At 42.0% G+C, this 27,560-nt stretch overlaps 1 protein-coding gene across 1 annotated transcript in view; it reads left to right on the top strand.

Moving 5' to 3' along the window:
• The window catches only part of Gpr158 (G protein-coupled receptor 158), a 372,055-nt gene that overhangs the window by 234,093 nt on the left and 110,402 nt on the right, over positions 1-27,560 (top strand). The window lies entirely within an intron of this gene.

Below are 27,560 nucleotides of genomic sequence, written 5' to 3'. Positions count from 1 at the left end.
TCCATATTGTATATAAGCTACATATTACTAAGGAGTTTATAGATATTTAAATCTGACTTTTACAATTTGGTTTTCCTTAGATATTTATGTATCATTTCTAAATCTTGTGGGGAGGGTTTCTTGTAAACTAGCTGTATTTTTCTTCCTAGTTTTGTGAAAAGGGTCAAATATTTAGGTAAGATAGCACATGACGGTCATATTTAGTGCATATATTTAACATATACAAAAGTATTACTTTCATTCTTCCTTCTCCCTTATATAAATCAGAACTACAAACATACCACCAACAAGTTAATGCTAGAAATTTCCCTATGCAAAAAAAAAACATAAAGAAAAGTAAATTTTAGTGAAGTAAATGTATATGTGATACTGCTCTTATATTTTATTGTTATAATACTGAGTTTTTAATGATAAACACCAATTTCTAATACAATTCAACAGTTGATGTTCTGAAGTTATCATGTGATAAGCATGGAGGTAATTTCTGGAAATACTCTAATTTCTTCTCTCAAGAGGCTTACGATTTATAGGAAGAAATGAGTCAGCCCTGTGATGCAGTATGACAAAGACTTGGAGTGGCAGCAGCATGGCTTGGGGACACTTAGGAAAGATGCACAATCAAATCTAGAAAACATGGTATCAAAAGGTCTCCCAAGATCTGAAGGCTGAGGCGGTGTCTGAGGAAAAGGCAGGCTTGGCCCCACATCGTGTTTTTTTCTTCTTGTTTTTCTTGTTGGACTGAAGAGTTAAATAGAGAAAATTCTGCTCCTTCTGTCTTTCTGTCTTCTACAACTGGTGTTTCTATTGCTGTGATTAGAAAAATGATCAAAAGCAACTTGTAAAGGAAAGGGTATAATCCATTTATACTTCTACACCACATTCCATCATGGAAGGAGTCAAGGCAGGAACTCAAGGCAGGAACCTAGAAGCAAAAACTGATGAAGACGCCATGGAAAAATGCTGCTTACTGGATTGTTCTTAATGGTTGCTCAGTCTTCTTCATTATACCATCCAGGACCACCTGTCCACAGTGAGCTGGACAGTCTCAAAGAAATCAAGAAAATGCCTGAGAGGCTTGCCTACAAGTCAGTCAGTGAGGGCGTTTATTCAATTGAGGTTCATTCTATCCAAGAGACTCTAGCCTATGTAAATTTGACATGGCACTAGCTAGCACAGCTACCTTTTTCCTTTATAAACCATCCAGTCTCAGGTATTTTGTCATAGTATCTCAAAGAAACTGAGAAAATCGGATTTTATTTCTCCATAAAAATCATCTACATTAATTTTTTTAACTCACATGGTAGTATGTATTGCAATCAATAAACAACCAACAGTATTTACAGATTGGATATTTCTTATTGCTTGCATTCTGCCTCTGTAAGTGGTATGCCATGCACCCTAATATTTAATTTTCCCATAGAACTATCAGGTACATATATGAATGACCTAATAAGGTAGTGAAAGGTTTGAAATGTCCCGACAAATATGAAGAATTATCTTAATAACCTGAATTTATTTTGTATTATCTGTTTGGGCTTTTTTTTTTGCATCAACCTCTGCTGTGTGTGAACCTACTATCTATCTAGTTATTAATTGGCCTTTAGAAAGGTTAGTTCTAATTTGTTGCCCTACTGGTGTCTCATCAGTCTTCATAGAAGAAAAGTGAAAACTTTTGTCCTGGCTTATGATGTGGTGTTTGCCTGCCTGTTCTGTCTCACTGTGAACTATTTTCTCCCCACATTCTGGTCCCCAATTGTAAGGCTTTCTTTCTGTTCTCAAATGAATGCAACCCCTACCGTCTATTCCTGGTCTCTGTCCTGTTACGATGGCTTGCAGAGAGTCTACCTGGCAGTAGGAAAAATCATGACCCTTTTATTATTTGTTTCTAGTGCCCAGAGTTAGGAAAAAAAATCTTTGAAATGCCATTCTATGGCCTGAGCAAAAGTTTGGTTTATTTTTACTAATAAGCTGCATGCTTATTTAAGTGATCAGATTTTTGAGCATCACCTGTAATCTATGGAAGAATAATTGTAAAGCTTGTTACAGAGAAGAGCTGTTCTAGAAAAGTAGAACATTTGAAATAACAATGTCTGACTGTTAAATATTGAACACAATGATTTGGGATCATTTTATTGAGTATAGATTGCATGTCTGAAAATCATTTGATGGCCTTATACCCATGATGATATTAGATACACACACAGAGAGAGAGAGACTCTTGACAGTTAAAACTGTAAAGGCAGCACTCTCTGTAATCTTCCAGAAGAAGGGAACTTGACCATGGAAACTCCACCAGGGTCACCAGTGGGGCTCACCTGATGGTCTCATCCTTAGCTGCCTCTTTCACCCTTTACAGCCTAGTTCATTTTGCAGCTCCTTGAGATCCAAGTTTCTGTCCTGTGTCTTGATCCTTAAGTCAGTGTCTGTTCTAGTTTTCTCTATGTTACTGTTATAAGACATTGACCAAAACCATGTTGGGGAAGAAATTGTTTGTTTGACATACAGGTTACAATCTGTCATCAAGGGAAGCCAAGGCAGGAACTGTAGGCAGGAAACTGGAAGTAGCAACTGAGACAGAGATCATGGAGGAATGTTGCTTACAGGCTTGCTTCTTCTGGCCTGTGTTGTTACCTTTCTTCTACAGCTCAGATCCACCTGCCTAGGGAATAGACCACCCATAGTGGGGCTGGGCCCCCCTACATCAATTAGAAATCAAGAAAATCCCCTGTTGTGGGAGCTGCGGGCTGCATTCCTGCCACGCAGCTCCAGGCCGCCTGGCTAGTTTATGCCCCGAAATAACAACACACAAACTGTATTCTTTTAATCACTGCTTGGCCCATTATATCTAGCCTCTTCTTGGCTAATTCTCATGTATTAATTTAGCCCATTTCTAATAATCTGTGTAGCACCCCAAGATGCGCTTACCAGGAAGATTCTAGCCTACATCCATCCTGGGTCGGAGCTTCATCGCGTCTGCCCTGGAGAAAAGCAGCATTGCATCTGCCCCAGAGAGGAGAGGAAATGGCATCTTAGGTCACTTCCTCTTCCTCCCAGCATTCTGTTCTGTTTACTCCACCCACCTATGTTCTAACCTATGAGGCCAAGAAGTTTATTAATTAACCAATGACCTTCCTCCATCAATCCCCTACAGATATTCCCTCATGCCATTTTCAACCAAGGTTTGCTCTTTTTAGGTGTGTCAAGTTGAGAACTGAAGCTAACTATGATGGTGCTCACATTTTGAAGACAGAAAGGATCAAATTACTTAAAGTGGATTAAACTAAGACGTATAGCATAAGATTCTAGAGACAAAGAGATTAAAATGCATTACTGATGGAGCCTAGACAGGGGAATCCTTTACACAATAGATCAGGAAATGCCATTTTGGCAATGGATAGTGAAGTCCTTTATGGGAGTAGATGCAAGCCTGGATGTACGTGTATGAAACAATCTTACAAAGAACGATCTCGTCACCGGTGAAGGTTGCTTAGAATTTGACAATAAGAAGTTTATAACTTTTAGATAAGAGTTTTGCTTGTTCTGTTCAATGTTAAAATAATAAGATAAACCAAATACAAATAGAAAGTTTATTATCTAAAAGGGGACTAGAAGTGTTTCAGATATTAGAGCATTTTGGAATATAATCGTTGACTGTACCAAATGAGCATTGCTAATTGAAAAAAAAAAACTCTACAAGGCTCTAAATTCAGAAGCCAATTTTGGGTTGGAGATATTTAGCCTGTAGAGTCAAAAGGTCTAATTGGTATAAATATGGCCAAAACCTCTTTTTGCTTTTAAATATCTTTCCTAGTTTCTGAGCTCCTGCTGTGGACCATACCAGAACTACTCATGAATTTGCTGGGAATTACATCTTTTTAAAGTACACTTGAATAAAATAGATTGTTTCTAGGACTGGGTTCTTCTACAGAAGGAGACTGGGCTGTTCCCTGCTTTCCTGTGTTATGCAATGAACTTTATATTCTCTTTATGCTGCATATTGTCGTCCAGATTTGCAAGAATTAAGGTTATTTTTGCCATTTCTAAGCAATCTTGGACTACAGATGATTTCATAACAATGCTTACATTGGAAAGTCCAAATTAGACGTTATCATCATTGTACAGACGAGGACAAACCGAAATCTGACTAAAGTTAGCATTGTTATAATTGGTAGTGTGAACTGCAGCTTTGAATCCTTTTCTTACAGATTCTCCAAAGAATTTCATGGTTTGGGGCCCATACATTGTGAACAAATGGATTATCACCCATGATCACCTAAATACTTTCTGTGTAGCTATAAAATAAATGGACTAGACTTTCAGAAAAGGAATGAAAACTAAAGTGTATGTTTCTTGTTAAATTGCACCAAAGGCATTTTCAATTTATAAAACTTGTCATTGATAATGTAAGTCTAGAAGTTTGTTTTGCTTTGACAAATGCATACATTTTAGTTGATTGTAGCTTCTAATCCTTAACTGGTTTATGACATGCCCATCAATAAGGGACACCAATGCATGAGTCAGTATGATGCATATTTTAAGCTCACCAGTTTTATATAAAAGAATGGTAAAATACTTGGACTTGAAGAGAGATCATATACAATTTAGCATTTGCTTCAACTCTTTGTTTTGCAAACGAGAGAGGAGAGGATGAAAGATGTCCCTATGCCTACAACTTTACCCAGCTAATTAATGATAAAGTCAAGAGGAGAGCTCATCTCTCAGTTCTGCACCTGTCTCTTCACTATGGTAATAGCAAGATACTGGAACATGTGCAGGGGTTACAGAGATCTTTGCATCCTTTTCGATCAGTCAGTAAACCTCCACTACTTCATCTGGTGGAAACGGAAGGTACACAGGATCAAAGGAAACATCTAGTTTTGATAGTTAAAGGTTTGGTTTGAGACCCAATGTAAAATTCCTTACAATTCAAATAGATCACAACTCCAGGGACAGATGTGACTCAACGTGGGGAGGGAATGAGGAAAAAGACAGATACAGACAATCCCTGCAAGTGGCATGTACAGAAGCAGGGATTGGGTACACTGGGCTGTCTGCCGGAGAAACTGTAGCACCCCAGAAACTCAGTGTTTATTACAGGGAGTTGAACAGAGAGCTGGGGTTATAGCACATGACTGAACAAGGAGGCAGGGTTTCTGGTATGCAGCTGGATCAGGGAGATGGACTTAACTAATTTCTCTCTCAGCAGGAGCACTCTCAGCAGGGGAGCTGTCTTTAGGCCATAAACATCTAGAGGGAGAAAGTTATAGTGGGCATTTTCTGCACATGCTGTCCATTCATATTCGGTCCCCTGAGCAGGAAGTCTTTGGCATATCTCTAAGCCTGAGGCCACTGGGCCCTTGACTTTACCATGCCCACATCAATAACAAACACCCACTCACTTGGAGCTTCCTTTACTCTGGACGAACCATGAGTTCAGCCATCCAGAGTTCTGAATCTCAATTGTTTTACCCCAAAAGTGGCAGAACTTTGACTAATAGGAATTTGAAACCTTTAGTTTTTAGTGAAAAACAATAGTAGTGTAATCTTTGATAGGACCCATATGAATTTGACTATATTACCTGTTATAAACAGTGTTTTGGCTTTGTGAAATATAGCAATTATCACAAGCTAGAAAATATAAGAAAATAAAAAGGAGAGGGTTTTAATAACTGATTCTCATTGCCTTAAATACAACACAGAAAATTAGTTCCTTCTAATAAAGAAGCCCAAGGAGAAGAGGACAAATAGAGATAAAATAGTTCCTGAAAAGCAAGAGTAGAGTGAAAGAAACGAAAATAAATCAGAACACTTAAACAGTTATAGAAATGTGAGAAGTAGCCGAATGCACTAAACTGAGAGCACCATAGAGGCGATAGGGTGAGGACTGGGGGATGGATAGTGGGAAACGGATGAGGACAGGCAAGCAAGCCAGGAGGACCATAGACAGCGGAAGAGCAAAATGCAGATGCAGGAAACTGAAGCTCCTGAAGAAGAGAAAAAGTAGTACATTGTTGGAAGAGGGAGGCCACTTGTTTGTTCCCAGCCATTTACCCCCGAAATAATCACACAGAAACTATATTATTTAAATCACTGCTTGGCCCATTAACTCTAGCTTCTTATTGGCTAACTCTTACATTATTTTTTTTCGCTTTATTACTTTTTCTTTTTTTTCTTGACACTATATTTTTTATTGATTTTTATTGAGCTCTACATTTTTCTCTGCTCCCCTCCTTACCTCTCCCCTCCCCCCTTCAACCCTCCCCCAAGGTCCCCATGCTCCCAATTTACTCAGGAGATCTTGTCTTTTTCTACTTCCCATGTAGATTAGATCCATGTAAGTCTCTCTTTGTGTCCTCATTGTTGTCTAAGTTCTCTGGGATTGTGGTTTGTAAGCTGGTTTTTTTCATTTAAGCCATTTCTATTGATCTGTGTATCACCACATGGCTGTGGCTTACTGGGTAAAGTTCCATCTCTGGTGGTTACATGGCTTCTCTCTGACTCTGCCTCCTTTCTCTCAACATTCAGTTTAGTTTTCCCCACCTACTTAAGTTCTGCCCTATCAATAGGTCAAGGCACTTTCTTTATTCATAATCCATCTCCATTAATCTGTGCATCACCACGTGGTCATTGCCTACCAGCTCTGGCGGTGACTCCATGGCTTCTCTCTGACTCTGCCTTCCTTCTCCTTGCTATAGGCCAAGCCAGTTTCTTTATTCATTAACCAATAAAAGCAAAAGGACCTCCCACACCAGTACATAAAATTACTGATGTAATTTTAGTGATTTCAGGAATAAACAAAGTCTTACATCTTTTGGTGGCTGGGAGCAATGACAAAGGGGCAGTATGCAGACCCTACAGGGTGGGAAGCCTAGGGAGATGGACCCAGGAATAGGGGCTTCTGGATCTCTGCTTCTGCCCCACTAGGATTTCCTGTTGTTGGTTTCCCTTGGTGACTTAGAGGAGGTAGGTTGTATTTCATGCTGTCATTCTGTGACCAAAACTGAACTTTGAAGTCTTGTACTATTCCCAGGCTCTGCGAATCCCAAGTACGATGAATTCCATTATTTCATCTAGCTGCTGTGTAGTTACCAGAAGATAGCTATAAGAGGCAAGCTTCAGAGTTGATCATACTGAAGAACACAGAGAGGCTGGAAACTCTGTCAAAGTGAGCCTCATGTCTGAGTGTGGTATATGAAAATCAAACCTGTTCAAGCTTAAGGCGTAGAGACCTTGTAGAGCTGACTAGGTCACAAGACTGAGTTCTCATGAACTTCTCAGACTGCTCAACTGATTTAAAACTGAGGGCACCACTTTGCACCCCACCAGGAATGCTCACATCACCTGCATCCTCAGCAATCCTTCTCATTTTCCATTGTTAATGAAAAGTAAGCGCCATCTCAGTGAATGGGAAATGTGGTTTTTCTAAAACTCCTTCAAAGCACACCCAGAACCCTTTCTTTCTTTCTTTCTTTCTTTCTTTCTTTCTTTCTTTCTTTCTTTCTTTCTTTCTTTCTTTCTTTCTCTCTCTCTCTCTCTCTCTCTCTCTCTCTCTCTCTCTCTCTCTCTCTCTCCCTTCTTCCTTCCTTCCTCCCTCCCTCCCCCATCCATCCCGTCCTTCCTTCTTTTCCTTCCAAGGTAAGGTTTCTCTGTGTAACTCTGACTGTCCTGGAAGTCACTCTGTAAACCAGGCTGGCCTCAGACTCTCAGAGATCAGCCTGCCTCTGCATCGTAAATGGTGGGAAGGTGTGTGCCACCATTATCTGGCCCCATTTCAAGCCTCATTATTATATTAGTCTGAATGACCATCAAGATGAATTCGTTTGTTGCACTGAGCATCTGACTAGTCTTACTGTCTCTACCCTTGACCTCAGAATCTCTTCTAAACACAGAAACTGGAATCTGTTTAAACCCAAGCCAGGTATGATTACTGCTGCTCAAATTCTTACTTTATTCCGATTACTGTGTTCTGCTCTCATGCAGGCCAGGCAATGACTCCCCGAGCCCTTGCGTTGGTGTTCTCTTAGCCTGGAACTCGTTTCTCCCACCCACATGACCTTGTCTTCCTTTCTGAGTCACCACACAAAGCCTTACAGAATCCAGCTCCTGACTTTTTCTGCTTCGAGCATCACCACCCCGTCTTCTTCCTTCTGCCACAACACTGACCTCCCTGTTGCTGTTGGACCTTGGTGTGGGGCTCCCCTGGAGTGCCCGCAGCTGACAGGTCTCCCAGGAAATTACTGAAATTTTCAAATTTTTCTTATTAAATGTAGTTAAATAATTATTTTGGGACAAACAAGAAGAGATTAATTAAAAAACTGTGCTAGGGAAGGGGGATAAACCACCACAATTACAGAGGACCTGGAGTTGGCTTATACAGAGACAGAAGCAGGGACAGTGTAAGGCAGAATTTACAGCCACAGTGTGGCATCCACTAAGGACACCCTGACGGACACCAAGATTGTCTCTCTGAGGACAAATCAGGGAATACTAAGAGAGAATTCGACAGGTGGTTTCAGTTGAAGAAACAGGATCTGCACTCTGCTTCAGTTCTGGTCGAGCTTGGCATTTTAGCTCTTAGTAAAAACAACCGTGGGAAGAACTGAGTGTCTGTTTCCAGCTGGCTTTACTGCAGGCTGTGGGGTAAGACTTGCACTCCTGGCTGTGCACACAAGAGCACTTTCCTGTTCTCTCTCTACCCATCTCTGTCCCCTTCCCCCCTCTTTTGCAGTCTCTCTCTCTCTGACAAAAGTGTATCTTGATTTTTCCTGTGCTGACCCAAATCGTATAAGTCATTTTCTATTACTGAAGTCTAAAAAGTTATTTTTAATTAATGTAAATCTTGATTAAATTAGATTTTATTTTTAGCTATCCTCTGTTAGTATCTGATTTTAGAGAATTTTAACCATATCAAGGAAATATTCTCTGAGTAGTCAGATGCTTATACAATGGTGTCCAGGTTCATCTCTGTGGACCTAATATAGAAAAGGTAATATAACCATCATGAACCACTTGAAGATGTTTGGGAAATAATTAAGAAAATAACTGTAGACAAAAGCAATATGAGCCCCCAAGAAATGGTTATTTCTTCAATGTCATTGCAGTAAAAAAGAAAAGTAAAGCATTGTAGATAGACATATGTGTGTAATCTCTTGACTAGCCCATCCTTAAGAGATCCATGTTCACATTTGCTTTCAGTGGCATCTCTAAATTTTAGGATTGCTGTAGTCTGAATGTATCTGTCTCTTCAGCCTGTTAGGATGTAGAGACTTTGGGCTTGCTGTAGTCTGAACGTATCTGTCTCTTCAGCCAGTTAGGATATAGAGACTTTAGGATTGTTGTAGTCGGAACGTATCTGTCTCTTCAGTCTGTTAGGATATAGAGACTTTAGGATTGCTGTAGTCGGAATGTATCTGTCTCTTCAGCCTGTTAGGATGTACAGATTTGGTGGACCATGAGACTGGGTTTCCATGGATGTGGTTTGTGCCCTTACAAATCATCCCAGAAGTGACCCTCTTACCCCTTTGGCCTAGCTACAATTAAGCAGGTCCTCACCACACAACAATTCTGCCAGGGCCTTGATCTTAGAACTGTGAGAAATAAACAATTTTTATCTATTGAATTGTTATTCTTTAGTTTAACAGCTATCAACATTTGGCATTTTTATTTTAGCAGATTGAACTAGCACATTGATAATACAAATATTACCAATACAAATGCAGGCATATCTATATACCACCATAATCCAAATCCGTTGATTCTCTGGTCATCCTTGTATTTCTGTAGCCTGTATCTGCCTATCAATCATCATACTTTCTAAAATGTGGAGAACTGTAGGGGTGGAGGTGGTGGTGGTGGTGGAGATGTTGGAGGTGGTGGTGGCAGTGGTAGTAGCGGTGGTGGTGGAGGTGGCAATGGAGGTGGTGATGGTAGTGGTGGTGGTGGTGGAGGTAGAGGTGGTTGTGGAGGGGGCGGCGGCGGTGGTGGCGGTAGTGGCGGTAGTAGTGGAGGCAGTGCCGGTGGTGGTGCTGCTGCTGGAGGGTCTTGTCCACTCCACAGGACCCAGTATGACCAATAGGCAGCCTCCAACATGAGAACATGAAAAGATTGAATTGGGCCGGGCGGTGGTGGCGCACGCCTTTAATCCCAGCACTCGGGAGGCAGAGGCAGGTGGATCTCTGTGAGTTCGAGGCCAGCCTGGTCAACAAAGGGAGTTCCAGGACAGGCTCCAAAGCTACAGAGAAACCCTGTCTCGGAAAACCAAAAAAAAAAAAAAAAAAAAAAAAAAAAAAAGAAGAAAAGAAAAGATTGAATTAGTTATATAGATTTCCCTCTAAACAACTATACATTTGACTTTGGTACAGTACTATGTCTTATCAAATATGATAAAATCAAAGATAATCTGTGAAAAAGATGTCAAATAGGTTTGCTTCTACTTGGAAAATCATAGACAATATTAACACAAAAAAGGCTCTGGCTCATTAACTCTCCATCTTTCCCATTTACATGTTATGATACATACCCCTTTCCACAAAGATCCATTTATAACTAATGCTATAATATAAATCCTATGTTGTTTGCCTTAAAATATTTGCTAGAAGTCACATAATATTGCAAATACACTAGTCCACATGTGTAGAGTTTGTGTGTGTGTTGGGAGGTAGGGAGATGACCTCCTGATGTATGTATGTGTATATGTGTGTGTTGGGGTGTGGTGAGATGACCTCCTGAGGGGTGTGTGTGTGTGTGTGTGTGTGTGTGTGTGTATGTGTTAGGGTGTGTGTACTGGGGTGTGATTGGGGAGATGATTTCCTGAGGTTATGTGTTTTGGGGTAGGGAGAGATGACCTGAGTTTTGTGTGTATGTATTGAGGTGTGTATGGGGAGAGGACCTAACAAAATAGATGATAAGGAAGGAAGAGGAGAACACACACAGAATTCAGGAAGGAGATTGCTGCTGAGAGGGAAATTAAAACTATAACACCAAAAGGAGACATTTTCCCTAATATTAATATCCCTAAACTGAGGGGTAGGTAAGTGGAGCATAAATTTATTGTATCACAATGAATATTTTGCCTCCATCTCTCAATCGATTTAGCCTTTGGAATGAGTTAGATGGTTTAATGATGATGAAGTCTAGATGAACAGGATCCAGAGAAAGGGAATGAGATGAGCTGGTGTGTGTGTGTGACTGAAAGAACATGCTAGGATGCAATGAGGGTGAGTGGTCAGGCCCTGATTTTACATCCCCAAGATGCAGCAAGAGAATTGTCAGTGCGTTCCAGTAGTAAAATGAAAAGATGATACTGATACAAACAGAGCCAAATGGCCTGTGTGATTGACAGGAGTGGCTGGAGGTGATGATGGAAAGACAGCAGGTGGAAACAGCCTTTCCCAGAAATGTTGCAGAGAACTGAGGCACTAGAGATAAGTTAAGTTGACTGCTCACCAAATCTCATCCAGCCCCATTCAGAGGAGGCTGTCAAGGCCCATGGGTGATTTAGAAGCTTTCACCACAAAATTTACTCAGTTACTCTGGGTATTAATGCAGAAAGAAAACACTGAACAGTTAGCTAGATATTCTGAGCTGTGTGGACCAAAATCCTCAGCATGAAAGTGGTGTGAATCATACGGAATTTTAACCAAACCTTTTCAGTTGTAAAAGTCACTGGTGGCTCTTGATGAGACTCTAGGAGGTATTAGCATTATTTCCCCTTTACTTCTGTTGATAACATTGGCCTCATCATCCCATCCGTTTCTCCTACATGGTTTAAATGAGACACTGACTACAGAAGCTGGAAGCTGAGTACTAAAAACCCTCCTGATTTAAGTACTGTGCAAATGGCATCATTTCCATCCTGATAGTCTTCGTTTTAGGGAAGTAGAACATTTATCTTCAGGTGTCTTCTCTGTGCTTCCTTAAGGGAAGTATATTTTATGTGTGGTCCTTTCTGTTTGAGAGAAATGAGCCCATAATTTAGTTCTAGAGAATGTCTTATGGGGACTGTAAATTAGACAATGGAGCTCCCATACGAAGATGAAGAGGGGTGTGCTGATTGCCTGGTAGCACTGCCACAGGCTTAGCAGGAAAGCACAGCAGTACCGCTTGTGTTCTTCACAGCATCAGCGATGGCTTTGTGACGTCATGCTCTCTCCTACCTCTCTCACATTACCTAAGCACTGGCAACGCCAGCTGGCATTTATTGGATATCTTCCTTGTTGGGTCCCACATTCTATATCCAAATTGCTTTATATGTGCTGTATTATTTCTTACTTACCTTCATTCCCTGATGTGCAGCACAGTGTCTGGCATACATTAATAATTCAAGATAGTATCTAGAGAGATGACTCAGTGGTTAAGAGTCCTGGCTGCTCTTCCAGAGGACCCAGCACCCGTATGGAAGCTTACAATCATCTCTAACTCCAGTTCCATAGGACCTGATGCCCTTTTCCAGTTATTGCAGGCACGAGTTAGTTACACATGCGATGCATAGGTACACGTGGAGGCGGGCACCATATAGTTAGTAACAAAATAAATAAGGATATATTTCTCTGAGTTCTTGTAGAAAAGAATTTGAATTGTCAGCCTTGCAGACTGTAGGAGGACAAAAGGTGACAAAATTGTCTGCAAAAGGCTCCGGCAAAATCATCTGGCCAAATATATGTGAGTAAGCCAGAGCTCTACTTAAGTATTTTCCGGAGATGTGTAACTAAAATGTTAAGCAGTTGTTTTCTGAGAGGTTTAACATTTTAGTTAGTGAGCGTCTGTCTTTACTGATCAGTACTGAGCTTTAGTTAGTGATCTTCTGTCATTACTGATCAGTATTGAGCTTTAGAGGTTAAGGGTATGGACTGTGGCACCTGCTTGCCACTCCCACGTATTCATGACCTGTAAAATGGAATGATAAACATATTATGTGAAATTGAATGATTACATACGTGCAAATGCATGTAATTAGAGCACTGCTTGGGGCACATCTTCCAAGGTGGGTTAGTTAAGTGGTGTGTCCTGGTCTCCATCTTTGGCCAGCATCTCTAGGCTGTGAGAGCACAGGTGCCTGGCCTCTCCAGCATCTCTAGGCTGTGAGAGCACAGGTGCCTGGCCTCACCAGCATCTCTAGGCTGTGAGAGCACAGGTGCCTGGCCTCACCAGCATCTCTAGGCTGTGAGAGCACAGGTGCCTGGCCTCACCAGCATCTCTAGGATGTGTGAGCATAGGTGCCTGGCCTCACCAGCATCTCTAGGATGTGTGAGAACAGGTGCCTGGCCTCACCAGCATCTCTAGGCTGTGAGAGCACAGGTGCCTGGCCTCACCAGCATCTCTAGGATGTGTGAGAACAGGTGCCTGGCCTCACCAGCATCTCTAGGATATGTGAGAACAGGTGCCTGGCCTCACCAGCATCTTGGCTGTGAGAGCACAGGTGCCTGGCCTCACCAGCATCTCTAGGCTGTGAGAGCACAGGTGCCTGGCCTCACCAGCATCTCTAGGATGTGTGAGAACAGGTGCCTGGCCTCACCAGCATCTCTAGGCTGTGAGAGCACAGGTGCCTGGCCTCACCAGCATCTCTAGGCTGTGAGAGCACAGGTGCCTGGCCTCACCAGCATCTCTAGGCTGTGAGAGCACAGGTGCCTGGCCTCACCAGCATCTCTAGGATGTGTGAGCACAGGTGCCTGGCCTCACCAGCATCTCTAGGCTGTGAGAGCACAGGTGCCTGGCCTCACACCTCACCTTCGCCTTCAGTAGGTCTACAACTGATTGTACTGCCACGGGACTCCAAAGAGAAGCCAAGGGGCCCTTTTGAAGAACATAGCGCTTTTCAAAGTTTGCGTGGAGGAGTAGTCATTTCTTCATGTGTCTATTTTATTTCAATCTTTCAAGGGATAGGACTTTTTCTGTATGCTTAAAAATACAATAAATATGAAATGCCACTAAAACACGCAAGAATTTTCTATGATTTGAGTTTTCTCGTTGGTTTGTTTCTACATAAATAGAATATTCCATTCAAACAGAGAAAAGGGAGAAAATCCATTCATCAGAAGAACTAAGTGTGCGGACCTGCAGCTCCCGTTGGGTCAACCCCTTTGGTAACTGTTTACTTACTAACCGACTTGCAGTGTTGCCCAGTTTGAACCTGAGATCCTCTGCTTCAGCTTTCCACACCTGGGGTAACAATGTGTGCCACCATATTGGTTACTGACAACTTTCTTTTTAATCCCTTTTAAATATGGATGAAGGCGTAACATCCTGTTTCCTGGGATTAAGATGGAGATATCTTTCGGCAATGTTTTCTGCTTACAATGCCAATCATTCTTATGCTCTGGCTATAACTAGAACCACCACGCAGCTCAGAGATGGCTCAACACCCAAATTCCCATTTCAATGCAGTGAGACTACAAGACAAGTAAACCCCTGCTGAACCATGAACCTGAACTTCAAAGATATTTGCTCTCCCACATAAGGGGTTCATTTTACTAGGTGCCAACATCACTTAAAAATTAGGAAAATTTGCACACACACCCCCAAAAGCTATTTTATACGTGCTTGGCTGTAAATACCCAGCCCTCATTTGCTCAGTATATAACTATCCGTGGGGTTGTTCAGTGGCTGCCGTCGGGAGTGTTCCTCTGTATTCTGATTTTGTAGTCCCAATCAACTCTTCTATCCATATGGAAGAATCCACTGCCCAACCTCCCAGGGGAAGTTTAATTTTACTGCCCAACAGCGATAGTGCAAGTTTGATGGGAAGGCAAATTACCCTTTCCCTGAAAGAATGCCACAAAACTAACTGACATGGCTTTTTACTTCAAGAAGTCTCCTGTATGCTTCTTCAGTTGAACTGAACAATTGGCCACAAAATAAAGGTAATTAAAAAGAATAACACTATCGTTATTTAAAAGTTCCAAATCCAGGTCATAAACTAGCTGCTAGGAGGTAGGGTTTGGATGGAATATATACCATGGCACAGAAGAGCCACAACTTTCAAAGGCCAGGCATTCTTCCTCTAATAGGGAGAAGCACGTAGGTGGGTTATAGAGAAATGAAGCTCAGGGAGCAGCCCCAGGCATCCTCTGACAGTCTTGCCTTATGGGCGACAGAATTAGGAGTTTCACATCGCCCTGTGGTCAGGCAGGTGTGTCTTCTCTACATGAGTTTCCTTTGCACTACTCTGCATGTGTGTTATCTTCCGGAGGAGGGAAATCAACATGATGGCTGTTTTGTCTGGGACTCTGCTCGGACCTTACTTCTGGGAAGGACACAGAAGTTGCCGAGGAGCTGATTATGCAACTGCCAACAGAGACCTGGTTTTGCGGCAAATTGCCTGTCAGCATTAATTGTGGCCTTTACACAGCTCCTCTCTCTTCTTTCTTCTGCTTGCTTGGAAAGAAAGGAGTTATGTAACAGGCATGATTTAGGCAGGAGAGAAAGTGCTTATTTAACCCACAAGACTATCAGGTAACTCCTGAAGAGGGATTCACCTCAGGTGAATTCTTTGCAGTTTTTTTTTTTCCTGGTGACAGTTCAATTCCTTTTAGGGTGCACTAATTTCAAAGCCCTTTGGAAGTTATTTTAAGGTATAGTGTAGGCACACTAAGTACAGCATGCTAAAGCTGGTGGGATAAACGAGGAAAACCCATTGTTTTACTTGGAGCTCATTCCCTTTGACATGGGTTATGCTTTTCCAAAAAGATAATAGTTATGAAAATTGCCTAGTTTAATGACTAACAAAATGCCTAGAAGACAGGAACAGAACTAAAACTTGCGTTCTGCCTGAAATATTAATCAGAAGAAAAATAAGGAAGCAAAAATATTTTCTTCCAAATGATTTTTTTCTAATGTGAAACAAGGTAAATATGACTAAACTAATCTAGAAACTGGAGCTATCTGAAGCCATTTAAGGATGTTTCGTTCAGTTGCTTCCCCAGGAAATTGTCTCCCATGGGTGGCGCTGGGATGGACTTCAGCGCCACTGGCCCTTCTCATTGCTTTCATGCTCACTCTGAACCCCAGTTCTCTTCAGTAGACCAGGTAGAAGGTGCCAGCAATGTGCACATTGCATAGAGGGCTTGCAGGGATTTACAGTATTGGGAAGACTTGTAGTCCTGGAAAACACACACACAGATTGTCTCATAAACACTGAGTGCTGAATGAAGCCACAGGACACCAAAGGATGCAAGTCTCACACACTGATGGTTCTGGGCCCTGCTTCACACCCCCAGCCGCATCCTCCCCTCTTAACCTGCATAACGACAGGTCATGTGTCACATCAGGTTCCTAGGGAAGACTCCATCGACTGCCGCTCTACCTTCAGTTGGTTCCTCCTGCATCACTTTCTATTGTGCACACCATATGGAACCTTGCTCTATGCACAGAGCAGCATGAAACAGTGGAGTGGAGAAAGGAGAAATTCTTCAACGAATGCAGAAGTAATAAGAAGCAGGGTCTTATGCTGGCCCAGATCTCACCAAGTTATCTGAGGCAGCTGTGCACTGAACAGTAGGAATCCACCAGTCTGCTCTGCCCAGCATTGCTGTCTATGCTACATAGAGAGCTACAGGGATTTTTGTTTTGCTTTGTTCTGGTGGCTTTGTTCAGACATCCTTATCCCTATTTTGACCACCTCCTTTCTTCTTCTGCATTGACCCCTCCCCTTTCCATAAGCACCCTCCCCTTTTCTCACTTTCCCTGTCATATCATCACTTGCATCCTGCTATTCCATTTACCCTCCTCCATCTCCTTCTCACATACCAAACTAGAAACAGAAAAGCCCACACGGCCTCAACCCTCCACAAAGAACTAGAGAAATGGAGAACTGGGAACAAAAGTGGTAGCCCTCCCCAGTGGACAACCGATTAGTTGTTCAGTGCCAAGCAGTCAGTCCTGGAAACATACATATAGGGATGATTATAGACCAAATGGGCTGTATTTCAGAATGTATGTATATACACATATACAAATATGCATGCAATAACAATTAGTAAAAATAGGCCATGAATTTGAAGGAGAACAGGGAGGGAAATATGGGAGAGTTTGGAGGCAGGAAGGAGAAGGAAGGAAATATTGTAATTAAATTATAATCTCAAAAATAAAATTAAGCAAAAGAACAATAAATGGCTCTCTGTAAGAATTAGATCATTTAAAATATAATCAAATAACATTTAACGTTGACACCATTTTGTAGTTGAAACAAATGATGCACAGTGAAGTAACAAGATTGTTGCCCTTCAGAGAGGAAGTGCATACGGGGAGTCTCAGTATCAGGATGCTAATCTGAAAGAGAGGGCAAGGCGGAAGACGCTAAGGATAAAATCTACCAGGCACTGCACGGGGGGAGGATAGAAAGTCTATGTAATGGTGTTGCTAAATATTTGTTTTGTATAGCAAAGAGCTCTTATTAGTCTCATGAGTTATTTTCAGCTCAAATGCTTGTTAAACGATGCAACCCAAATTATCTGTCTCAAACCTTTCCACAGCAAAACTCTATGCAGTTATCTGGACTCTGGTTATTTCCATACAGTGTGCATTCTGTGTTAGAGAACCTGTACTCTTTTAAGTTTAACATGAAAATACTTTCAAAATAATTTACGATGTTTTAAATTTTCATTTACTTATTCTATGTATATGGGTGATTTATCTACATGTATGTTGCCCTGTACCTGAGGAAGCTAGAAGAGGGCATTGGTACCCCTAGCGCTGAAGTTACAGATGACTGAGCTGCCATGTGGGTACTGGGAACGCACACCTGGTCCTCTGCGGGAGCAGCAAGGGCTCTGGACCACTGACCTCTAACCTTTAAACCACTTTAAAATGAGGTTTTATTTGAGTATGGTAGCTCATGCCTGTAATCTGAGCACTTGTGAGGCTGAAACAGGAGAATTCGCACATATTTGAGTCTAGCCTCAGCTACAAACTAATCTCAAGGCCAAAGTGACACCCTGTATCAAAAAAATAACAACTATACCAATAGAAATTACTTTAAACATGTTTTAAATTAAAAACTACTCAAGAATAAAGTTTGTTATTTGCTCTCAAAAGCTAAAATTGTGAACCAACTGCAAGTGAACATGTATGTTCACCCCAAACTGAACATACTGCCACCCAAAAAGCACACATCTGCAGTGATTCCATTTGTCAGAGCCCTAGGAAAGGTAAGCCCATTGCACATTGCTGGAAACCATGGTTGCTGAAACCACAGCCATTGCAGCAGATTTGCGAAGTGTAGGAGTCTGTGTTGTTTAGTGATGTACATAGTTGGTAACGCTGCTGCTAAGGCCCGTGAGGAGCAGGCCAGGTGCAGGTAAGCATTCATACAGACGACACTTCTGCTTTGGCTACCCTGGGGATTGTATTAAGCTATCATTCTTTTCCAGAATTTTAATGTGTGTCCTAATGTTGTGTGCTGTCCTAGCACTTAGGAAAATTGCCCAATGGTGAATTGTATGTTGTCAGTAAATTTTCTATTAAATCTTTCCACAGCTTTGGTTTCCATTTATTAGAGAAAACAGAAGGTTTTAAAATTATCACCAGCGTGCATCATAAAATCACTAATATGCATTTTATTAAACAAGTTTCTTTTCTTCACCAGCCAGGGGATTCTGTCCGCTCCATTAGCTTCACCGTTTTCCCCGGAGCAAGCTTTCCCTGTCCAGCACTACTGGCAGCCTGGGCTGGCTTATTCTGTTGGAGGTCTGCCTGGTGCACTGAGGATGTTTAGTGTACAGGTCTCAACCAAACTGCATGACAGTAGCACCCCGATCCCTTTTATGACAGCTGACAGTGTCTCTGAGTATTTCCAAATGTTTCCTTGTGATTGAGAACCCGCTGGCTAAAGTTGCTACAATACTTTATTGCCCTGAAAGCATCCCCACAGTTACACTTGCCATCCCCTTAGCTGTTTGAACTTTCTTTGCATTATCAAGCTCTGCCCTTTCTGCTTCCCAGTGAGTTCAGTCTATTGAAGTAGATTTTTGGAAGCCTTGAAATGAAATGCAGTAGGCTCGCATTCTAGTGTGTGCAAAGGCAAAAGCAAACATGGCTGAAAGAGCAGAGAAATATTTATTGCCTGCTAAGGTGAGGAGAGCCCACGAGTTATATCCAAAGCAATGACTTTGGACAAGGACACATGCGAGGTTTATTTGCAGAGCCTGTACATGTTCATGTGAGAAAATACCCCAGAGTACATTCCTGAGCAAGTTCAGTTTACGATCAGGGTTCTAGACAGAAAACTAGCGAACATGTTATTGAGCAAGCTCAGCTCAAGGTCATTGGGTGCATTTTCAAGGTCAAAACAGCAGCAATGGATACTTTTTGGACATGCTCACCTTGTATCACAAAGATAGCAGATGGGAACACCTCTGGGCATGTCTATTTTCTCCAAAGGTTTTACCTGAAAAAAAAAAGTTGCTTAGAAGGTTCCATTAATATGAGTTCCCCTAAAGGTGCTTTCTTCACTTAGATGCTAACAAACTAACACCCTTAGCTGTCAAAAATCTATATAGCACTCAATTATTTCTGAACATCAACTATGCAAAGACTGCTTTTGGAATGACACCATCTTATGAGATATGAAAAGATACTTCACAGGTATGATCCTCCTTACAAAGGCTTTAGTGACACAAGGCTCTGCTGGATCTCATTCTAAACAAATGAACAGACGAAATTTTACTTCTGTAGCTAATCATGTACTTAAAAAGGTTAAAGGTAATTTCAAGTTAGTGTTCAAGTTAGTTCAAAATATTCAATTAGTGGAAACTGTTGGTGCTCTCCCCATGAGCTAGAAGAGGATGCTTGAGTGAGTAAGGAGACCTCTCAAAGGCGGGGAAGGACTGTCAACAGCAGAAGCAGCTGTCCTCACTCTCATCTTGTGCTAAAGGTTAAGTCCTGAGGGAGGCAAGAGCTTACACTGAAGAAACAATTAACTGATGTTCAGCGTTCACTCTGTCAAAGGCACTGTGGCCAGACGACTTAAAAAGAGTGAGTTCTGGTCCTCGTGGAATTGAAGTCTAAAAGAGAGAATGCACTGTTTACAGCCGAGGAATTTCACCAGATGAGAAATGGCCACTGCAGCCGCAGGCAGTTTTTTTCCAGCTGCTTGTTGAGTAGAAGGGAACAGAAAGGGGAGTCGGAGAGGGAGAACCCTGCAGGCTGGATGGGAGCAACAGGCTTTGGAAGATGAAGTCTGAATTTGGAGTAGAGAGAGACACAGGAGATCAGGAAATACATCTTCATAAGGAGTAATAAGAGTCACTAATGAGGCAACGGCTCTAGGTGCATGTGGTATATATTAAGTAGATCCAATAAGCAAGGCCAGAGAAGACACTCATGGATCTTGAAGGAATTTTGCTGATATATGGAAGCTAATGTTTTCCACGCTGAGTTCTATGAAATGGTGATTTAAAGATCTTCATTTTAAATTATTCTATGACTAAACAAATGAGGAGATTTACATACTGAGTACAAATAAAGATTTAAACATGTATGAAACATAAAGGATATGATCAATCTTATTTAAACAGCATTTCCAAATGTATTTGCCCCCAAAAAGTAGATGTTGGGATGCATTTTAACAAATAAGAGTACATAACTCTCATCAACACTCAGCGAGTAACGCAAAGAAATTTGCAATGATAATAGAGAATTTTAGCCTTGTTTTTAGGCTTCCTAATTAAACAGGAAGTGTTATCAAGAGATATCTTGGTTCACCATCAGTAAGCATACATACTCAGCTGATGTGTCTAAAGCATTCAAGAGCTAAGTTCCTTAAGGAGAGCGCTTCCAGTTATTCTGTCATTCCAGTTTTTTATCGTCATGAAATGTCTGTTAAGCAATCAGTATGTGCTGTGCAACACACAGTAAGTACTAAGGCAGAGCATTGAGAAATGACACCTGCCCTCAGGAAGGTCAGAATCCAAACAGAGAACGAAAACTGTAGAATTACATTAAAAGTATCAGAAAAAATGAAGAAAAATGATACCTGTCTACCTTTAGCTGAACAATTACAGTGAAAGAGACCTTTTTATTTCCTTTTGAATATATAATCAAGAAAGAACCATTTAAACCCAGGTGTGGCTGTACACTTCTTAATCCCAGCACTCAGAAGGCTTAAGTAGGAGGACTGCAATGAGTTTGAGGCAGTCTGGGATATACAGTGAATTGCAGGCCAACCTGGAGACAGAGCCATTTTAATTTTCATGATATCCCTAACCTTCTCACAATAATTTGCCTTTATTGCACTTTAATCATGACTTTATTTGATTCTGTACTAGTGGTTCTCGGCCTGTAGGTCGACACCCTTTTGTGGGGTCAAACAACCCCTCCCCAACTGTTGTATATCAGATATCCCGCATATCAGATATTTACATTATAATTCATAACAGTCGCAAAATTACAGTTATGAAGTAGCAATGAAAATAATTTTATGATGGAATGTCACCACCAAATATGAGGAACTGTATTAAAGGGTTTCAGTAACCAGCACACCTTTAATGCCAGCACTCAGGAGACAGAGGCAAGACAATCTCTGAATTTGAGACCATTCTGGTCTAAAGAGTGAATTCCAGGACAGCCAGGGCTATACAGAGAAACCCTGTCTTGAAAGCTCCCGCCCCCCCAGTCCGAAAAGGGGGGAACCCCAGTATTAGAAATATTGAGAACCACAGTTGTAGAAAGTTTTAACATTTTGGAAATAACATTTGAAAATTTTGAGACTCCTGGTTACCCAACCCCAAGTGGTCATCCCTAAATACAAATACATGTGGACAATACTAAATGGACTCAATGAGCAGCTGTGTATATTTGATGGCTTAAAAGAAAATGGCCCCTAAAGGAAGTGGCACTATTGGGAAGTATGGCTTTGTTGGAGGAGGTGTGTCATATGGAGGATCGGGCTTTGAAGTTTCATATATGTTCAAGCCACACTCAGTGTCTCAGTTCACTTCCTGTTGCCTGCAAGTTGTACAAGTCTCAGCTCCTCCAACACCATGTCTGCTTGCAGGCTGCCATGTCCCGCCATGATGATAATGGACTAAAGCTCTGAACTGTAAGCCAGCCCCATTTAAATGCTTTTCATTACACAATTTGTTGTGGTCATGGTGTCGCTTCACAACAATAGAAATCCTAAGACAATATACATAGGTATATATAACTATTATTATATACATTAAAGAAAAGATCATAAATTTGAGATCTGGGCCCAGGAAGAGTTGGAGTGGGAAGAAGACAGAGTAGAAATGATGTAAATATAATACTGTTTCATAAAATCCTAAATAAACTATGAAAACATATTGATTTGGATAAGTCTGAATGACTTACCCTTTTTATCATTAGTTTCTAGGATGCAGCAGTTAAAGAGAGACCACTACTCTTGTGCAGCTTATAGTGTAGTAGAGGAGACAAACCATAACTGATGCACGCTGGAAACTGTCAGGTAATGACGACCGCCAGGGAGAATGTCAAACAGGAAGATTGGTGGGTTGAAGTATCGTGAGAAGATGGTTATGAAACCATGTGATGCTGGATGGAAAGAGAGGCCACTGGTGAGAATACCCACAGTAAATACCTGTAAAGAATACTGTCCAATGGCACGGTGTAGCCATGCTTATGGGGCTAATGGGGGGAAATAAAGCCCAGCAGGCCAGGAAGGAGACAGGGAGTCGCAGGAGTGAGAACAAAGCAGGACTCAGCTGTGGAGGGCTGTGGAGGTCATAACAGTTCAAAGAAAAGCCTTTGAGCCCAGTGGACTTAAATTTCCTTTATTTGGTTTGATTTTAGCATGCAATTAACCAGAATTCTTTTTGTGAAATAAGTAGAATGAATTAATTCTTCACAGACCTGGCTGTTGGGAATTTCTTTTCAGTTACACGTTAGCTTGATGACCAGTCCCATGTTGTCAGGGAAGGATCTGAGAGAGAGGAGGTGTTTCAATTCTTACCCTTAGCCCTGCTAGTAATTGAGCCTGTGGTCTGTGACCACCAATGCTTTTATTAAATTGTTTGCCGAGAGGACCTCTGTGGAAACCTGCATTTTATCATTAGAATTTTTATGTACTGTGGATAAATATGGAAGGAAGGACCAGAGTGAGGGCCATGTGCACTTTGGGAATGACATTTGCTTTTAAATTAATGAGCTACTTTGACTTTTTCAAAACACTTGGGAATGCTGCCTGCTTCTTTCGGTAGAAAAAAAAAAAAACAGGAGAGGTGAAATTATCCACTGGATCATCTTTCAATCCTGAAAGAACAGCCAATAAGGCCTTTACTACGATGCTCTCTACGATGCAACAGGACTTTAGAATGTGACATATAACCCTCACACAATGATCAGTATTTACTAAGTAACATCTTGTTTCATTTGGAATTGAACCATGAAGGCTGGTAGGTGTTCTAAGCCCTTTGCTAACCAATAAAAATGGCTGATTTATATGGAAGCCAATCCAACAACTTAAACCTTGGTGACATACATGCAGCATGAAGTGACTGATTATGAACAGGGTTCACAACCACAAAATTATTGCACATGGCAGTTTATTGGCATATAAATTAAACCGCTGCAAGGTAGAAGAATGGGGGAAAACAGATTGCTGTGTGCAATTAAATTAATTTAGGAATCAAACTGCAAACAGTTTGCTCGAAAGTCTCCAGCTGTGTTTGGCATCGAGCACACCACACTGAAGAAAAATGTTCTGGAGCATTGAAAGTTATGCAATGCCCATTGACATCTGTTTGTCTAGCATATGGGTGAATGGATGCTTTATGGGGATCATTTCTAATAGGAAGTGGAAGCCAGAAGGTGGTATTGAAAAATGCAAGGTCACTAATAACTGAGGGTATGTATGTATGGTAGGCAGGAGTAACCATCTAGGTCTTACATAAGCAGAAATCTAGAGGCTGCCACAGGTAGGGAATTGCTGGCTAACAGTGGGGAGCAGGGCAGGGCAAGGGGACTCTTCAGACCACAGTCTCCACAGAGGGCGCACATGCTTCTTGTATCTGCCTCAGTCACAGCAAAACACCATTGCCTTTAGAAGGATATTGTTTTGTTTTGCTTTTTTTTTTTTTTTTTTTTTTTTTTTTTTTTTTTTTTTGATATAGGGCTTCTCTGTGTAACAGCTCTGATTGTCCTGGAACTCACTTTGTAGACCAAGCTGACCTTGAACTCATAGAGATCCACCTGCCTCTGCCTCCTGAGTGCTGGGATTAAAAGCATGCAGAAACACAGCATGGCGAGGGAGTCTTCTTAATCACCTCCCCATATCTCCCTTCCATTATTTCCTGTAATCAGACCTTGTCCTTTATCTTTGTGATGATTTGAAATTATATCTTTGTGTATAGTTGCCAAATGTCTCTTCCTCACCAGGCTAACTACAATTTCACTAGAGCGTGGTCTCACTAGCCCTGTTGTCTGCTTGGCAGACAGTAGTCATGTACAGACTGTTGAGTGAATATGCAGAGCCTGAAAGGTTATTTACGAAGGAGATGCTGAGGACTGGGTGGTGCCCCATGACCTTGGAAATGACACACTGGTCAGCTCTAGCAGCTGGGAAGACTACACTTGAAGTCTTAGAAACCTTCCTCAGAGCCTATGAACGAGACGGAGAATGTCGTCATTGTCACTTTACTGGTTGTAGACAGGATCTGTACGGTAAAAGAAACTAAGCCAAGCATGATGGCACATGCCTGTGATCCTAGCATGTGGGAGTCTGAGACAGGAGGATTCTGAGTTCCAGAAAGAACTCACTGGGGCGCAGGCAGGCCCGGGCAGTGGAGGCACCGGCACGCAGGCAAGTCCGGGCGGCGGAGACACCGGCGTGCAGGCAGGCCCGGGTGGCGGAGGCACCGGCAGTCAGGCCCAGGCGGCGGAGGCACCGGCAGGCAGGCCTAGGCGGCGGAAGCACCGGCGTGCAGGCAGGCCCGGGAGGCAGAGGCACCGGCAGGCAGGCCCAGGCGGCGGAGGCACCGGCAGGCAGGCCTAGGCGGCGGAAGCACCGGCGTGCAGGCAGGCCCGGGAGGCAGAGGCACCGGCAGGCAGGCAAGTCCAGGCGGCAGAGGCACCGGCGCGCAGGCAGGCCCGGGTGGCGGAGGCACCGGCAGGCAGGCCTAGGCGGCGGAAGCACCGGCGCGCAGGCAGGCCCGGGCGGCGGAGGCACCGGCACGCAGGCAAGTCCAGGCGGTAGAGGCACCGGCGCGCAGGCAGGCCCGGGTGGCGGAGGCACCGGCAGGCAGGCCTAGGCGGCGGAAGCACCGGCGCACAGACAGTTCCGGGCTGTGGAGGCACTGGCAGGCAGGCCCGGGCGGCGGAGGCACTGGATACAGGATAGTGCGGGCAAGAAACAGTGAAGCCCGCACTGAGAGCAGATTGCCCTGCTACAATTAAATCAAACCCAATAGATAGCATCGGTAAGAGGAGATGGGCAGACGCCAAGGCAAGAATTCACCCAACAATCTGAAAAACAACATGAAAACATCAGAACCCAATGATCTTACAACACAAGGACTTGAACACCCTAACACCGAAGAAGAGGAAAAAACTGACTTTTTGAAAGCAATAGAGTCCCTTAAACAACATGTAAAAAACGCCCTCATAGAAATGGATGAGAAGTATAACAAAAAGTTTGAAGAAATGAGTAAATACGTAAATGATACCCTGGGAAGCCAAGAAAAAACGATCAAACAGGTAATGGAAACAGTCCAAGAATTGAAAACTGAAATGGAAGCAAGGAAGAAAACACAAACTGAGGACCAGCTGGATATGGCAAATATAGGTCAACGAGCAGAAACTACAGAAACAAGCATAATCAATAGAATACAAGAGATAGAAGAAAGAATCTCAGATTCTGAAGACAACATAGAGAAAATAAACGGACTGATCAAAGAAAACACCAAAACCAACAAATTCTCATCACAAAACATTCAGGAAATATGGGACACAATAAAAAGACCAAACCTAAGAATAATAGGGATAGAAGAAGGAGAAGAGGCACAGCTCAAAGGTCCAGAAAACATTTTTAACAAAATTATGGAAGAAAACTTCCCCAACATAAAGAAAGATATTCCTTTGAATATTCAAGAAGCATACAGAACACCAAACAGACTGGATCAAAAAAAAAAACGTCCCCTCACCATATAATAATCAAAACACAAAATATACGGATTAAAGAAAGAATATTAAGAGCTGCAAAGGAAAAAGGCCAAGTAACTTATAAAGGTAACCCGATCAGACTTACACCTGACTTCTCTATGGAAACCATGAAAGCCAGAAGGTCCTGGATAGAGGTACTACAGAAACTAAGAGACCATGGATGCAAACCCAAACTACTATACCCAGCCAAGCTATCATTCACTATCAATGGAGAAAACAAGACATTCCAGGATAAGAACAAATTTAAACAATACGTAGCCACAAATCCAGCCCTACAGAAAGTAATAGAAGGAAAATCACAACCCAAGGAATCCAACATTGCCAACACTGCCTACAATAACCCAGGCATCTAGCGACCCTTCAACAGCACAACTCAAAGAAGGGAGACACACAAACTCTTCTACCAAAAGCAGTAAGAATAACCGGAGTTAACAACCACTGGTCATTAATATCACTTAATATTAATGGTCTCAATTCACCAATAAAAAGGCACAGGCTAAGAGATTGGATACGAAAACAGGATCCAACAGTCTGCTGTTTACAAGAAATTCATCTCAACCACAAAGACAGGCATCTACTCAGAGTAAAGGGTTGGGAAAAGGTTTTTCAAGCAAATGGTCCTAAGAAAAAAGCAGGTGTGGCCATACTAATTTCTAACAAAACTGACTTCAAACTAAAATCAATCAGAAGAGATCGACAGGGACACTTTATACTCATAACAGGAACGATTCAGCAGGATGAAGTCTCAATCCTGAATATCTATGCCCCTAATATAAAAGCACCCACTTATGTAAAAGAATTATTGCTAAAACTCAAGGCAGACATCAAATCACACACACTAGTAGTAGGAGACTTCAACACACCTCTCTCACCAATGGACAGGTCAATCAGACAGAAAACTAATAGAGAATTAAGAGAATTGCTGGAGGTAATGAATCAAATGGACTTAACAGACATCTATAGAACACTCCACCCAAATAGTAAAGAATACACCTTCTTCTCTGCAGCTCATGGAACCTTCTCGAAAATTGACCACATACTTGGAAACAAAGGAAACCTCCACAGATACAAAAAAATATCAGTGTCCACCTGTGTCTTATCAGATCACCACGGATTAAAGTTAGAAGCCACCAACAATGCTACCCCCAGAAAGCTGACAAACTCATGGAAACTGAACAGTCAACTACTGAAACACACCTGGGTCAAGGAAGAAATTAAGAAAGAAATTAAAGTCTTCCTTGAATTTAATGAAAACAAAGAGACAACATACTCAAACCTATGGGACACGATGAAAGCAGTGCTAAGAGGAAAGTTCATAGCACTAAGTGCCCACTTAAAGAAAACGGAGAAAGCATACATTGGGGACTTAACAGCACACCTGAAAGCTCTAGAAAAAAAAAAAAAGAAGCAGACGCGCCCAGGAGGAGTAG

The sequence above is a fragment of the Chionomys nivalis genome, chromosome 13 (assembly GCF_950005125.1).
Source record: "Chionomys nivalis chromosome 13, mChiNiv1.1, whole genome shotgun sequence".
In the NCBI taxonomy this organism is placed as follows: Eukaryota; Metazoa; Chordata; class Mammalia; order Rodentia; family Cricetidae; genus Chionomys; species Chionomys nivalis.
The sequence above is the reverse complement of the archived record's forward strand: the minus strand, read 5'-3'. Positions and strand labels throughout refer to the sequence as shown.